The sequence below is a fragment of the Podarcis muralis genome, chromosome 1, assembly GCF_964188315.1.
Source record: "Podarcis muralis chromosome 1, rPodMur119.hap1.1, whole genome shotgun sequence".
Lineage (NCBI taxonomy): Eukaryota > Metazoa > Chordata > Lepidosauria > Squamata > Lacertidae > Podarcis > Podarcis muralis.
The window spans coordinates 27062959-27076595 of record NC_135655.1 but is presented as its reverse complement, the minus strand read 5'-3'; positions in this window follow the sequence as shown (position 1 = coordinate 27076595).

The window sequence follows — 13637 nt, the reverse complement described above, 5'->3', positions numbered from 1 at the left end:
CTGCCTTGCTTTCACTGCATCCTGCCTCCATCCATTCATCTCTGACCGATCATGAACTTAGGAGACTCGGTCCCGTGGGAAGCTGGGCAGCAAAATCCAACCACCCCTATTTTTCTATATCAGAACAAAAATGTCTTCAGTTGTTTCCTGAAGGTGAAGATAGTGGGCGCCTGTTGTATGTCAACAGGAATGTTGTTCCACAGAACAGAGGGGCAGTCACATGAAGAGCCCTGCTCTGAATTAATGTGGAGAGGGCTTCTGAGATCTTTGGAACTTGAAGGAAAAGCTCTTCCACAGACCACAGTGAGCTACTTGGGTTTATGAGGGATAAGATGGCCTCTCTTCCTCTTGCTACGTCTCTTCCTCCTCCCAAAACCTCTCTCCTCACTACCAGGCCTGAACAGACTGCCATGCTTCCGTTTTCATGCTGTCTTCAACCATGATCGGAAGCGGTTTGGTTAGCGACTGCGGTTCCAATGCAACATTTTGTTTCCTGTCATTACTTGTAATAACAGTATCAGTAACAGTAGTAGTTTGGTCTTCCTCTTTTTCTGCTGGAGTCCTGACCCTTTGGTTCATCTATTATATCTGTTGGACACATGGTCTAGTCAGTACAGGATCTTGTGGCACTGCGTGGCATTAGAATCCTATTATCACATGCCAGGACAGTAATTAACACCCACCATCACTCCAATCTATTTGCTCATCATCTGTCTATTCGCAACGTGATGTTCATAACAGAGCTGTTAAGGACATGCTGACTTGTTTGCAACTAGTCTGGTCTGGGATGCTTTCTTCTTGCTATCAAAAACTGCTAAATGATTGCTTGTGTGTAATTGTACAACTTCCCATGAAAGGAAAATTAGAGGGGTTTTTTTTCCTCCTAAAGAGTGACTAGCCATCTGTATTAGTGTCCTTCAACTCAATGATATAAATTCATTAACTAACAAAATAACATCACGGAGCTCTTTGCAATCTGTCCCCAGTAAATTCACTTGTCACATTGTGGTTGATAATAGAACCTTGCATGGGCAAAGCACAGAGGAGAAAATAACTGCAGGCTATACTAATACAGTGGTACCTCGGGTTAAGAATTTAAATCGTTCTGGAGATCCGTTCTTAACCTGAAACTGTTCTTAACCTGAGGTACCACTTTAGCTAATGTGGCCTCTGGCTGCTGCTGCGCCGCCGCCATGCAATTTCTGTTCTCATCCTGAAGCAAAGTTCTTAATCTGAGGTACTATTTCTGGGTTAGCGGAGTCTGTAACCTGAAGCGTCTGTAACCTGAAGCGTCTGTAACCTGAGGTACCATTGTATATTGAACAGTACAGAAAAACCTCAGATATAATTTATTCCTCCCTCTTCTTCTTCTTCTTCTTCTTCTTCTTCTTCTTCTTCTTCTTCTAAACCTCTGCACAGTATTACTGTTTCCATTCAAAGGCAAACTAACCTAATCCAATTTCTGAAAAAATGCGTAACCCAAAACACAGCTGTCAGGGGTTCAGGGAGAGAGACGCAGATGAGGGAGGAGACTGAGAGCGAGGGGGAAGGATCCCAGGGCGACGAGGAAGAAGATGACAATGAGTCGAGGGGTTCCATGAGTCTCTCCAGTGAATCGGAGGATTCCCAAAAGGGAGCGCCCCTGGTCAGGCCAAGGGGAGCCACAGGGGGGAGTAGTCAGGAGCAGGGCAGCAGCAGGGGAACCCCCAGTGGGAGTTGGAGATCGGGACCGGCTTCTCCGCCGGAACGGAGTGAAGGGGGTGGAGTTCCCAGTGTGTCAGACGGAGCAGAGCAGGAAGCAGAGAGGGGAAGGAGATCGGGGCAAGACGTCCTGCCGGAAGGGGCGGAGAGTAGTACCGAGAGCAGTGTAACTGTCAAAAGGAAGGTCAGAAGCAGCGTACGCGCGCCAAGTTCAAATGTGGAGGCGCGCGGAAGTGAGGAGAGCCCGGAGGAGGAGCCTGGTCCCAAAGCACGGAGGAGGGGGGAGCAGGCGTCAGAGGATTCAGCCTCTGGGGAATCCCGGAGGGAGGGAACCCAGGGGGGCAGAAAGACCCTGCGGAAAAGGAAGGAGAGGAAGAGGTGGTCCAGCGCAAGCCTCTTAAACTGGTGTAGAGGCGGGACTGATTCAGAAGGGACTTCAGCGGTCTAAGCCTAACAGACGTGGGGTCACGCGCCTCGGATGTGGAGCTAACAATGTTCTTCAATAAAAGCTTTTGTACATAAGCTGGACTTGGCGTTGGTCTCTTGTGAGCTGGGACCTTGGGTGGCCCTGACAACAGCTTTCCTTCAAAACTTGCCATTCTCTGATTTTTAAAGTTCAGTTCTCCAACTAATTAATGTGCGCAAAAATGCATAAAGTAGGGTAAATTCTGCATATAAATGCATATATTAGTGACATTAGTAACATACAAACATGCATCATTTTAGGAACACAGCTTTGCAAAAATGTATAAATATGTGTATTTTAGGAGAAATTTTCACTGAAATGTTGAGAAATTTTCACAAGTTTTTTTTTAAAAAAATAAAAATAGAAACTGATGTGGAAATGTGGTTAACTAAATTTAAGAGTGGAAAAATGAAAACTGAGAGAAACTAAAATTGATAGATTTGTCCATCCCTAAGAATTCAGTTGCATTCTTCTAAAATTATACATAAACTTGCATTATATTCCAAAAGGAATTAACCAAAGTGAAAAAAGGAGACAATATTTTATTTAATAACCTTTGACAATAGACTGAATAATAATCTTACCATCCTTTCCAAACCTCACTTTAAGAATAGGATAAACCTGCAATTAACTCTAGATCCTTGATTAACTAACGGTAGATTCTTGCTGGATTTAATAAATGGCAATCAATTTGTTGCATATGTATTTGCATTTTCTCTTGAAATCTGACATAATATGTAAACTTGGCCATGGAGGCAAATTCCCACATTTTATCTCTTGATATCTTTGCTGATCTTCATTTTTTGAAAGCAAATTTATTGCTGCTAAGATCGTACATGATGCCAGTTCCTTATGTTCCTGTTTAGCTAAACCATCTGTACAGAGAAAAAAAAAACCTGGGTGCAATGGTGCCTTATTCCATTTGAATCTTGTGATTAATATCCAGGTTGTTTTTTTTTTTGTCAGTGCACATTCCCACCATCAAACAAAGTTGCCCCTCCCTTGCCAATATTTTAGTCTTAATTTAATTAATTTATTAACACATTAGTGATGTGCCATCTACGCTCATCATTTTTCAATTATAGCAGTGTTGTGGAAAATATTATGAGCACCAGTCCATAATTTCCCCCAGATACCCACTGAGATTTCCCAGCTTTATGGATGCCCATGGCTTCTAAAGTTATGTAAAAGGAAGAAAAACTCCTTTTAAAATTGATCAGCTTTATATCAATTTTATTCTAGTTCTACAGCCTGACCTCATTTTGAATCTCCCTAGCCCCATTGTGCTGGGCCTAATTTGTTGTTAGTGTCTCTATGTGCCCTCATTATTACATAACCCTCCCTGCCAGTCCTCACATCTGGTCTTACCCTGAGGGAAAAGGAGATCCTGACGGGTGTTGGGGAGGTTTGGATTCTACCCACCAGAGATTGTGCAGGATGCAGTACTTTTTTCTGGGGGGATGCAGGGATACACATACCCCTAAACATTTTGTGAATCTAATGGGAGAAGAAACTTAAAAAATTCAATTTTTATGTTTCTTCTCTAGCACGGTGAATCGTAAATTCCGTTGAATAGCACAGTGAATTGTCGGTTCCGATGGCAGCCTCATTTCCTGTCATGGTGTTTCCTGAGTTTCAGACGGAAGCGAGCGTTTAATGTGTGAAGTAGGAGTTGGAATCTAGCACGGTGATTGGTCAGTTTCGTTGTTACCATCTCCATTGGTGGCTTCCTTTCCTTTCCCGGTGTTTCCTGAGTCTCAGATGGAAGTGAGCGTTTAATGTGTGAAGCAGTGTGGAATGTGGATGTGTGGTGTTTTACTGTTGAAAGTTTGGCCTCGTTGAGTGGCAGTACTTCAATATGAGTAGGAAAATTACTAACGGCATCTGGCAATGGACACCAGCAGCAAGCAGAGGAATCAGGAAGTTCTTAATGCACACAATCTCATGCCAATGTGGAAGTTACTGTGAGCGGTGAGCTGTGTAATTTGAGGTAATGCATTGAGGTAATGTCCATTGACTGTATTTATTTTTCCTGATTTGAATGATAATATGGTGATTTTCTTGAGTTCAAAATTAGAGTATCCCTAAACATTATTTTTTTTTTTGCGGGACGCGGGTGGCACTGTGGGTAAAACCTCAGTGCCTAGGACTTGCCGATCGTATGGACGGGGTGAGCTCCCATCGTTCGGTCCCAGCTCCTGCCCACATAGCAGTTCGAAAGCACCCCTAAGTGCAAGTAGATAAATAGGTACCACTTTATAATGGGAAGGTAAACGGCATTTCCATGCGCTGCGCTGGTGCTGGCTCACCAGAGCAGCTTCGTCACGCTGGCCACGTGACCCGGAAGTGTCTTCAGACAGCGCTGGCTCCCGGCCTCTTAAGCGAGATGAGCACGCAACCCCAGAGTCGGTCACGACTGGCCCGTACGGGCAGGGGTACCTTTACCTTTACCTTTAAACATTTTTTAAAGAAAAAAAAAGTGCTGACAGGACTTATCTTTAGCTAGGAATGACACATGGAGTGCTGTAAGTTCTTCGCCAGGTTGCAGAGATTTGACTGGCCTCAATGAATATCTGCCCATTTAGAGTTGACAGTCTCATTCTGTGGAATGGTCTTCCAACAGATATCTGGCAGGAATCCTCCCTTTTGACCGCAAGGTGTCTCTTGAAACCTTTTTTGTTTTTTAATGCTGACAGGTCTATGCAGTTTTGTACAATTTTCTGGAGTAGCCAGTCATTTTAATGGTTGTTCTGTACTGCCATTAGGTTTTTAAAAATATATATATTTCTGAACACCATCCAGATCTCTTATGAGAAGATGGTATATGACTACTTGCACAAATGAAAGATGGTATATGACTACTTGTACATGAGAATGCAGCTTGAAAACTTCACTCAAAAACTTACTATTTTTTGTGGGGTTTTTTGGGGGGGGGGAATATTCAGTAGGGGCTCTTGAAAAGCTCAAATGGTTTGCAGGGTGAGCTGGGTGGTGGTGCTGGGCGTGGAAGGTACAGATTTTCCATCATTCATGGGAAGGCTGTCGTTCAACAGATATTCCTAGAGTTACGTCCAAAAGTAAAATAGTACAGTGGTACCTGAGGTTACATACGCTTCAGGTTACATACGCTTCAGGTTACAGACTCCGCTAACCCAGAAATAGTGCTTCAGGTTAAGAACTTTGCTTCAGGATGAGAACAGAAATCGTGCTCCGGCGGTGCAGCAGCAGTGGGAGGCCCCCCCATTAGCTAAAATGGTGCTTCAGGTTAAGAACAGTTTCAGGTTAAGTACGGACCTCTGGAACGAATTAAGTACTTAACCCGAGGTACTACTGTAAATGGTAAGCAAATAGTAAGAGAGGCAGAACAACCAACACATCAATTGCAAGTGATCCCAGGGATGATTTCAGCAGGTTCTTTAGAGTGCTTTCCCAAGTAATTCATTCTAAGAAGCTACTGCTACTGTAAGGAAGGCAGAGTTATTATCTGCCTCTTCTGCTTCACACTTTCCCCATTTTTCAAACTATTTCTGAAATACAGATGTAACCATTATGGTAATTCGTTTCAACAGAACAAGCAGGAATTAAAGGTACTGTTGGTATGTTCCTCTAGAGAGAGAGAGAAATTGGAACTAAGCTATGATTTTGTGGTATATTCAGATATCTGCTGGAAAGCAATAACTAACACTTCCTTTTTGACATCTCATTTGACGATTTCCTAATTGCATACACCCTGTTAACAACCGTTCCTGTACGTCATCTCACTATGTTCCGTAGGCAAGAAAAAATAGCTTATCCTGTTCAAAGTCTTTTTCAAGTACGCTTTATCTACCATAATCTTTTATACTGATTTGTATTTTATAATTGGCAATTTGTAGAGCACAAGCAAGACTATGCTGTTGTCTAAAATGTAGGAACTAGATTTGGATTGCCAATTAGATTTTCTTTTCCATAAGCCCTGAATGGTTCAACACAGGTTCACCTTGGAGCTCACCTCTCCCACTGTTCACCTTCATGGAAATTAAGGTCCACAAAAGTTGCCTTGCTAATTATTCCAGGGTTACATCTTTAGGAGGCAATTGACAGAGCAATATATATGTGTTTCCAGCTTTTCTGTATTCCCTTCTCATTTGCCATTGGGAAATAAATAATACAAGGGCCTTTATTGTAGGTTAGTTCATAAGGGAACAGGGTTCTATAGTTTTACTTACAGCTTTTATCCTTTTTGGGATTTCTTTTAATGATTTAATATGGATTCAGTGTATGACTCCAGGTGCTTTCAGGCATTGTGTATATTTTAGAAATTAAATTAAAGTCAGCAATGAGTAAATAAGCAACAAATGAGTCCCAAGAGTTGGGCACCAGCATTCAAACATATAGGAAGGAATGTAGCTATAGCCATGCTTGCATTAGGTCATAATTTATGGCAGGATGGGGAATCTGTGGCTCTCCAGGTATTGTGGGGCTGCAGGGGCTACACTTTACTGAGTGCATAATCTGAGGCGAAAGAGACAGAGAGGTTCTTCTTTTCTTATTTCAGGCTTTGTACAAAGCAGGAATACATTCAACCAAAGATACAGAGGAAAAAACTTCCTCAGAAGTTCACAGGATGCAGTGTAGCCAGGCAAAAGCACCTGAGGAAGGGGCAGAGTGGGGCTGTTAAAAAGTATAAATTGGGGAGAGGGGTGGACATAGTCCTGAGGACCAAACACAGAGGTCTGAAGGCCCATGTCTGGTGTTTGGTGCCTGGGCCTGCTATAAGATTCTTATCCCAATCAGCAGAAAGCTATTTCACTCAACCAAGTTGTTCATGCTAACATCTTCATCTAATGCAAGTCAGCACTGAAACAGTTGATTAAAGGTTTATCTGTTCCGTTCCACCCCTTTCCTACTCAGACAATCACTAATATGTCAAGTTGCTACTCGCTTTTCCCCTCCAGTGGAATTCTGGGGTGATGGAATTGAAAATACTATCTTGTAAATTACTTATGAAGACAGTTTTATGAAGTGATAAAGCCTCTTGAGAGAAAATACACCCATCAGATCTTCGAATATTTTCATTCATCTGAGTCTGACGCAGCTGTAGCTCGATTCAGATGCAAAAAAGAGCAAGTGCTGAGATTTTAGAGTAAGACAATTTCTACTTCCCCTTCATCTTAGATGAGTTCTGATTTTAATATTGGTTAATATTTAATAGTTTATTATACCAAGACTCAGCTGCTGGAGTCGGTTTGAATGCTAAGATTCAGCTTCAGATTTGCTGGAGCTACAATGAAGAATGACATTGGCCACATTCAGATGCTCATATCCAAGACATGAATGAACCTTGTTTAATTCCACTTTTTTGCTTAAGTGAACCAGCTAGTAAGTCAGGAGTGGTTTTTAAGCAGAGATTGGCAGGCAATCTGTCATGGATGCTTTGGTCGGGATTCCTGGAAGTTGGACTAGATGACCCTCAGGGTCCCTTCCAACTCCACAATTGTATGATTCTAAAGGAGATTCTGGGGACGTGGGTGGCGCTGTGGGTTAAACCACAGAGAAGAAGGATTGAACTCAGAGTAAACATGCATAGAATCACATGTTTAGCGGCACTTTCAGAAGATGCTGGTGGAGGTCACACTTCTTCTCCCTGTAGACGTGTTTCATTTTTAGGAGTGAGACACAACTTTTCCCAATAGGAAAAGAATTGTCCTGGACCATATGTATTAGGAGAACATGTGTCTCATACTTGAGATATGCACAAATTTCTTTTTTGGACAAGATTATTTTGTAGAAGAGTGTTCCAGTGTCACCCTTCTAATCCTCCTGAAAGCACTTGGAGAGAGTAGCAAAACTACAAAAGGGAAGTCAAAGCTGGTCTTCTGACTCCACCTCTATGATTTATGGGGACAGGATGTGGAACCAATCAGCAGCTACTTCAGTGACTGGAGTAGCAAGAGTATCGTACGGGGCTTCCGGGGCTATTTTCCACATGACACATTAGGCATTTATCACAGCACCTGTGAAGAACATCTCAACACAATGCCAACACTTCTGATTTATTCATAAACATTTGGTTCATTTGACATCTGGTGTAATAATCCTCTGAGGCTCTGGGCTGTCCTGACTATAAGGCACTTCTCGATTTCCTTCCCATAGACTTAGTGATTTGCTGGTGCAATTTATCACTGACAGATTAGTTTTTCAAACAAAAATACATTTTGACTGCATGTGTCATATCCAGTCAGAAGATGAAGAAGAAATAAATAGTTGGAAATTATACTTTTCAGGCTGTCAGAGTAGACACACAAGATGTCTAATTAGTCCAGAAGCAGTGAAAATAGTATACAAATCACTGCACCTGAAATTCAATTCAAAATACAGCACTGTAGTATAATATGGGGACCAAAGAAATTAAGCTAATGCATTTGTAATATTACCCCCCCCCCCCGGATTTTTAATGCCATGGAAGTTCAGGATGGTTAAAAAACATAAATACTACAACCATGTATAGCGTGTGGCAAAAATACATTTTCCCTAGCACATATTTTAAACCAGCAATATCAAATTGTTTAAAATCACCTGTTGAACCAAGACTGATAAAGCACTGATAGTAGACAAAAATTCATAAGCCAATCCCACAGCTTGCAGTTTTCCTGCGGAAGAAAAAAAAAAAAATTGCATATTGCCTTAAAGCTTCTATTAGTTAACCAGGTGGGTTTTATGGGCAGCATAATAATATAAGAAGGATTGTATTGAAGAACATAGGAAGGCCAAACGAGTCCAGCATCCTCTTCACAAAGTGGCCAATTTGATTCTTAGGGAAGCCTGCAAGCCAGAAATGAGTGCAACAACCACTCTCTCCACTTATGATCCCCAGCAAGTATATTCAGAAACATACTATTCTGTTACTGAAGGTCAAATGTAGCCATCATGTGTGCTAGCCATTGATAACTTTATTCTCCATGCATTTGTCTAATCCATTAAAAAAAAACCCATCAAAGCTGGTGGCTGTCACTACCATACCATACACATGACACGGCCCAAATCTGGGGAACCATTTTCTGGGTCCACACTCAAACAAGTCATATGACCCTCACAAGATTGTGGACACAGAAAAAGCACTTTTGGGGGCACCATGTGAGATTGTGGACCCCCAAACACCACAGACCTCCCAAAGCTACTTTTTTGGGGGGGGGGAGGGGTGAGATCTTAGCCCAAAATCGCATGAGAGCAAGGTTCCTCAAATGACCGCTGTGCTCTCACAGGGGGAAAAAATGGGATCCTCTGTTTCTTCCCAGGGCTGTTGATGGGTATGCATTACTCATTGTGAAAATGAATCATAGTTAGTAAATAGTTACAGAGGTTTGTGACCTGATATAAATTAACCAAAGGAATGTAACAGAAAGGAGGTTTTCTACCTTTCCTTTTTACCATAGCTCTACATGCCCCATCCCACATTGTACAGGAGGTGCCCCTAACCTCTGGAGGCGCTTGGGAGGTGGGGAGTTGTATTGGCAAAACCTATTTGGTGTTTCACAACTTTCTGGCTAGTTGCAGGACCTTAGCCAGACCTAGCAGAGTAAACGCAGAATCCACGGAAGCAATTGGCAACTTGGCTGCAGACAGGATAGACGAAGCAGGAACCAGGAACTTGTAGTTAGGTGCTTATTATATACAGTAGACTATTTACAGGAACAGAACATGGATCTTATGCTAACTCTCTCTGACACAACTCACAACTCCTACACTGACACAGAACTCTGAACCACTGAACTCCGAACTAACAGTTAAAGGTAAAGGTAAAGGTACCCCTGCCCGTACGGGCCAGTCTTGACAGACTCTAGGGTTGTGCACTCATCTCACTCTATAGGCCGGGAGCCAGCGCTGTCCGCAGACACTTCCGGGTCACATGGCCAGCATGACAAGCTGCATCTGGCGAGCCAGCGCAGCACACGGAACACCGTTTACCTTCCCGCTAGTAAGCGGTCCCTATTTATCTACTTGCACCCGGGTGTGCTTTCGAACTGCTAGGTTGGCAGGTGCTGGGACCGAGCGACGGGAGCGCACCCCGCCGAGGGGATTCGAACCGCCGACCTGACGATCGGCAAGTCCTAGGCACTGAGGTTTTACCCACAGCGTCACCCGGGTCCCTGCCGAACTAACAGTTAGTAGGCCATTAATTATCACTCCTTTGAGAGAGCTTGATCAATCAGGGAGCGGTCTCCATGTCACTGTTATCACCAGGCAGACTTACTCCTTCAGATTGCCTTCTGGCTGTCTGCCAAACCTTAATTGAATCTGTGTGAGTACACAGAGTACTCACACAGTACTCTGCACATACACAGTTTCCCAACAAGTTGCAGGTGGCAGCAGGGACAAAGAGGATGGTAACTTTCCTTCCATAAAACTCTGTAAGTTAACTTCTCTTAGGACCCAGGTTGGAATGCAGGGCTAACCCAAGACATTTTGTTGTCCGAGAAATGGATAAAGACACCTCCCCAACCAGCAGTTGAATCTTACTGAAGCTTTTGACTATGAATGAGCACCTTCCACCTCACCTGAAGACAATAGGTTTGGGAGTGCAGGAGAGGCCACACGACACACATGGCTCTACCAGTCCATGGGGGTGAATAGCTCTGAGAGATGCTCCTTCCTCCTCTACAATCCTTCAGCATCTTCCACCTAAGGCCTCACTATAATGAGAGGGCCTGCTTGCCCAAATCAGTCGACTGAAGCATTCTGTGGCAACCCTACCATCTGAGATGGGATTGGCCATGTTTTAAAACTGCACAGTGAATACTGGTTTAAAAACATGTTTGGCTGAAAACAAGTTGACACCGAGAGACTCAAGATTTATCAAGTATCTTGTGTCAAAGGGGAAAGGAATGCAAAAATTATGCATCAGATTTCAGTGGAGCCAAAATGAATGCTTTATTTAATGATCTGAATAAAATATTAAACTGTGTTGGTTAGGGAGCATGATGGAGTGGGTGTGAAATCATAAATCCTATGATCAGTATAAATAGGGATGGAATGAGCCTAATCAAATATAAATGAATTGAGCGTGTGGATACAGCACACATTATGTTTGGAAAATAAGATTTTGCTTGTCAGTTTTCTTATATGTGATTGTGATTTCAAGAGGTATTATCTACAGCTTTCTCTTTCATACATTTGTAGAATTCATTCATTGTGTTTTATTCATTTCTCAGCAGACTACTCCTCTTATGAGACTTTGCTGGGTTAAAAGGTTGTGGTGCCTGAAAACATGCTTAATGTTAAATTCTACGCATAGCAGCAAATAAATAAAATGTTTTCAAAGAGTTGGGGAGCAAGGTGGAAAGTGAGAACTGGAATCTTCCACTCCACACCACAGAGCAGCCAAGCAGGTATTGTTTAGAGCTGACACAAAACTACTCGTTGAGATGGTTTCCTGCAGTGTCATAAATGTCTCCTCTTTCAATTTTTTTTGAACCACTTGCAATACAAGTTGGTTTATTCAGTTACACCACTTTCACTTACCCTCTCTCTGAATTGCACCTGCGTTCAATTGAATAACACAGAACTCCACAATCCTTTGTGGATGTTATTGTCAGTTTGCATTTCTTAGTACAGAAAGTATTGATCTGATGCTTAGAGATCTTTCCTTTTCTAATTAATCCAAGAGCGTTCTGGAAGCTTCTCTGTATGAAAGAAACAAGCAGAAGGTTCATGAAGTTTGGGTTATTCCTTCAGAGAAGCTGAGTACAGCTGGGTTAAACTGGTTCTCTTACCTCTTTTTGTCAAGGTCATGCTGACTATAAAAGTAAGGCCAGAAGGAGCCTGGGTTTCACTTTCTCTTTCTATCTCTTTTCCTCCTTGTGTGGTGTTCTGTACATAGTGTGCTATTGTGTTAAAGTTTAGTCTTATTATAAATTATTTGTAAATTTAAGTTTGCTGCAACTGGATTTTTTATGGACAGTGCCAATCCGGAATGTATTGGATTTGTAACCATTATGCACATTTGTCTTCAATAGCAGTAAAGCTCTGCTGGATGAAATACAATTGCCTCTGGTCTATTTTTGGGCAATCCTGCAATGTGTTTAAGTTGTTACTCTGCTAACTATACATAGGAATCTACTCTGGATCAATACTGAGTAGAATTACAGGACAGCTCCTGTGCGAATGAACACAGGTGTAAGGAACAAGGCCACTTACAGTCAGCATTGTGAGCCCCCATGTAAAAAGAAAGTTCTCCACACAATGTATCATGAAACCACAGAATTTGTTCCCACAAGATGCAGTGATGGCCACTACATGGGATGGCTTTAAAGAAAAGTAGGCAAATGTATGGAGAATAAGGCTGTAATGGCTACTGGTCATGGTGGCTATGTTCCACCTCAAGTGTTAGAAGCAGTATGTCCAGTTGCTAGCAGAGTGCTGTTGCTCTCAGGCTTCCTACACGCATCTGGTTGGCCACCATGAGAGAACGTTGCTGGACTGGATGGGACACTGGCAGGCCAGGGGCAGCCCATCCTGTTTCACCACCTGAGGTGAAATGGGAAAGTGCTTCCCCCTTGCCAAAGCCTTGCTTACCTGGGTTGTGTGGCTGTGGCAGTGGTGGTGGTGGGCAGGGCGCTCTCGGGGGCACTGCCCTGTGGGATTCTGCTGCTGAAGGCAGCTGCTTTAGCCCACGTCATGGGTGGGATAGCCCTGGCCATTGGCCTAACCCAGCAGGTTTTTCTGATGTTCTTATCTTGGCCCTCCCCATCACCCTACAAAACATTACAAATTACCAACATAAAACACTACATTTGAAGGTCAGATATAAAATACACATTAAAGCAGCATAATTAACAGAAGCGCAGAATATTCTTCTAAATGTAAGAAGATTGTGGATGAAAATCATGTGCGAAAATACAATAAACAGTACAAAAAGCACCATTAGCAACTAGCCAAAATATGAGATATAAGCTGCACCTACACTCCCCACCACACAACAGCAACCTCTCCCAAATACATCTTTACATGCGTTGCCTGTTTTTACTTGCTCTGTTTCTACATTGGTTTATTGGACTGCTGTCCTGATGATTAGATTTTTTACTCGCAGTATAGAGGCCAGTTGTTTTATAATTATTTTGGAACTTTTAATTAAATGTAGAGAGAGAGAGTAAGAAAAAATAGGGAACTGATAATAGCCCTTGGGGCAAGGTTTTTGTTTCGTTAATTTTCCCCACCTCTGTTTAATGCTATGAAATTTTAACAGGCACATTGTCATCTTCTTTATGTTACACTATTTCACAGTTAAATCATTCCACAGATCTAATCACAATGAATGCAATGCAGTGTAGCTGCAGGTGTGGGGAGAGCAATCCACAGAATTTTGCTACCGCATCCCCTTCCTTTAATAAGCTTGCTTGGTGGGTTACCAAGGGCAGGGATCTCTTAGGCAGTGTGAAGCCTCACTTCCCAGCTGAGGGATCCCCACCCCCTCCTGCTTGCAGGCAAGTAG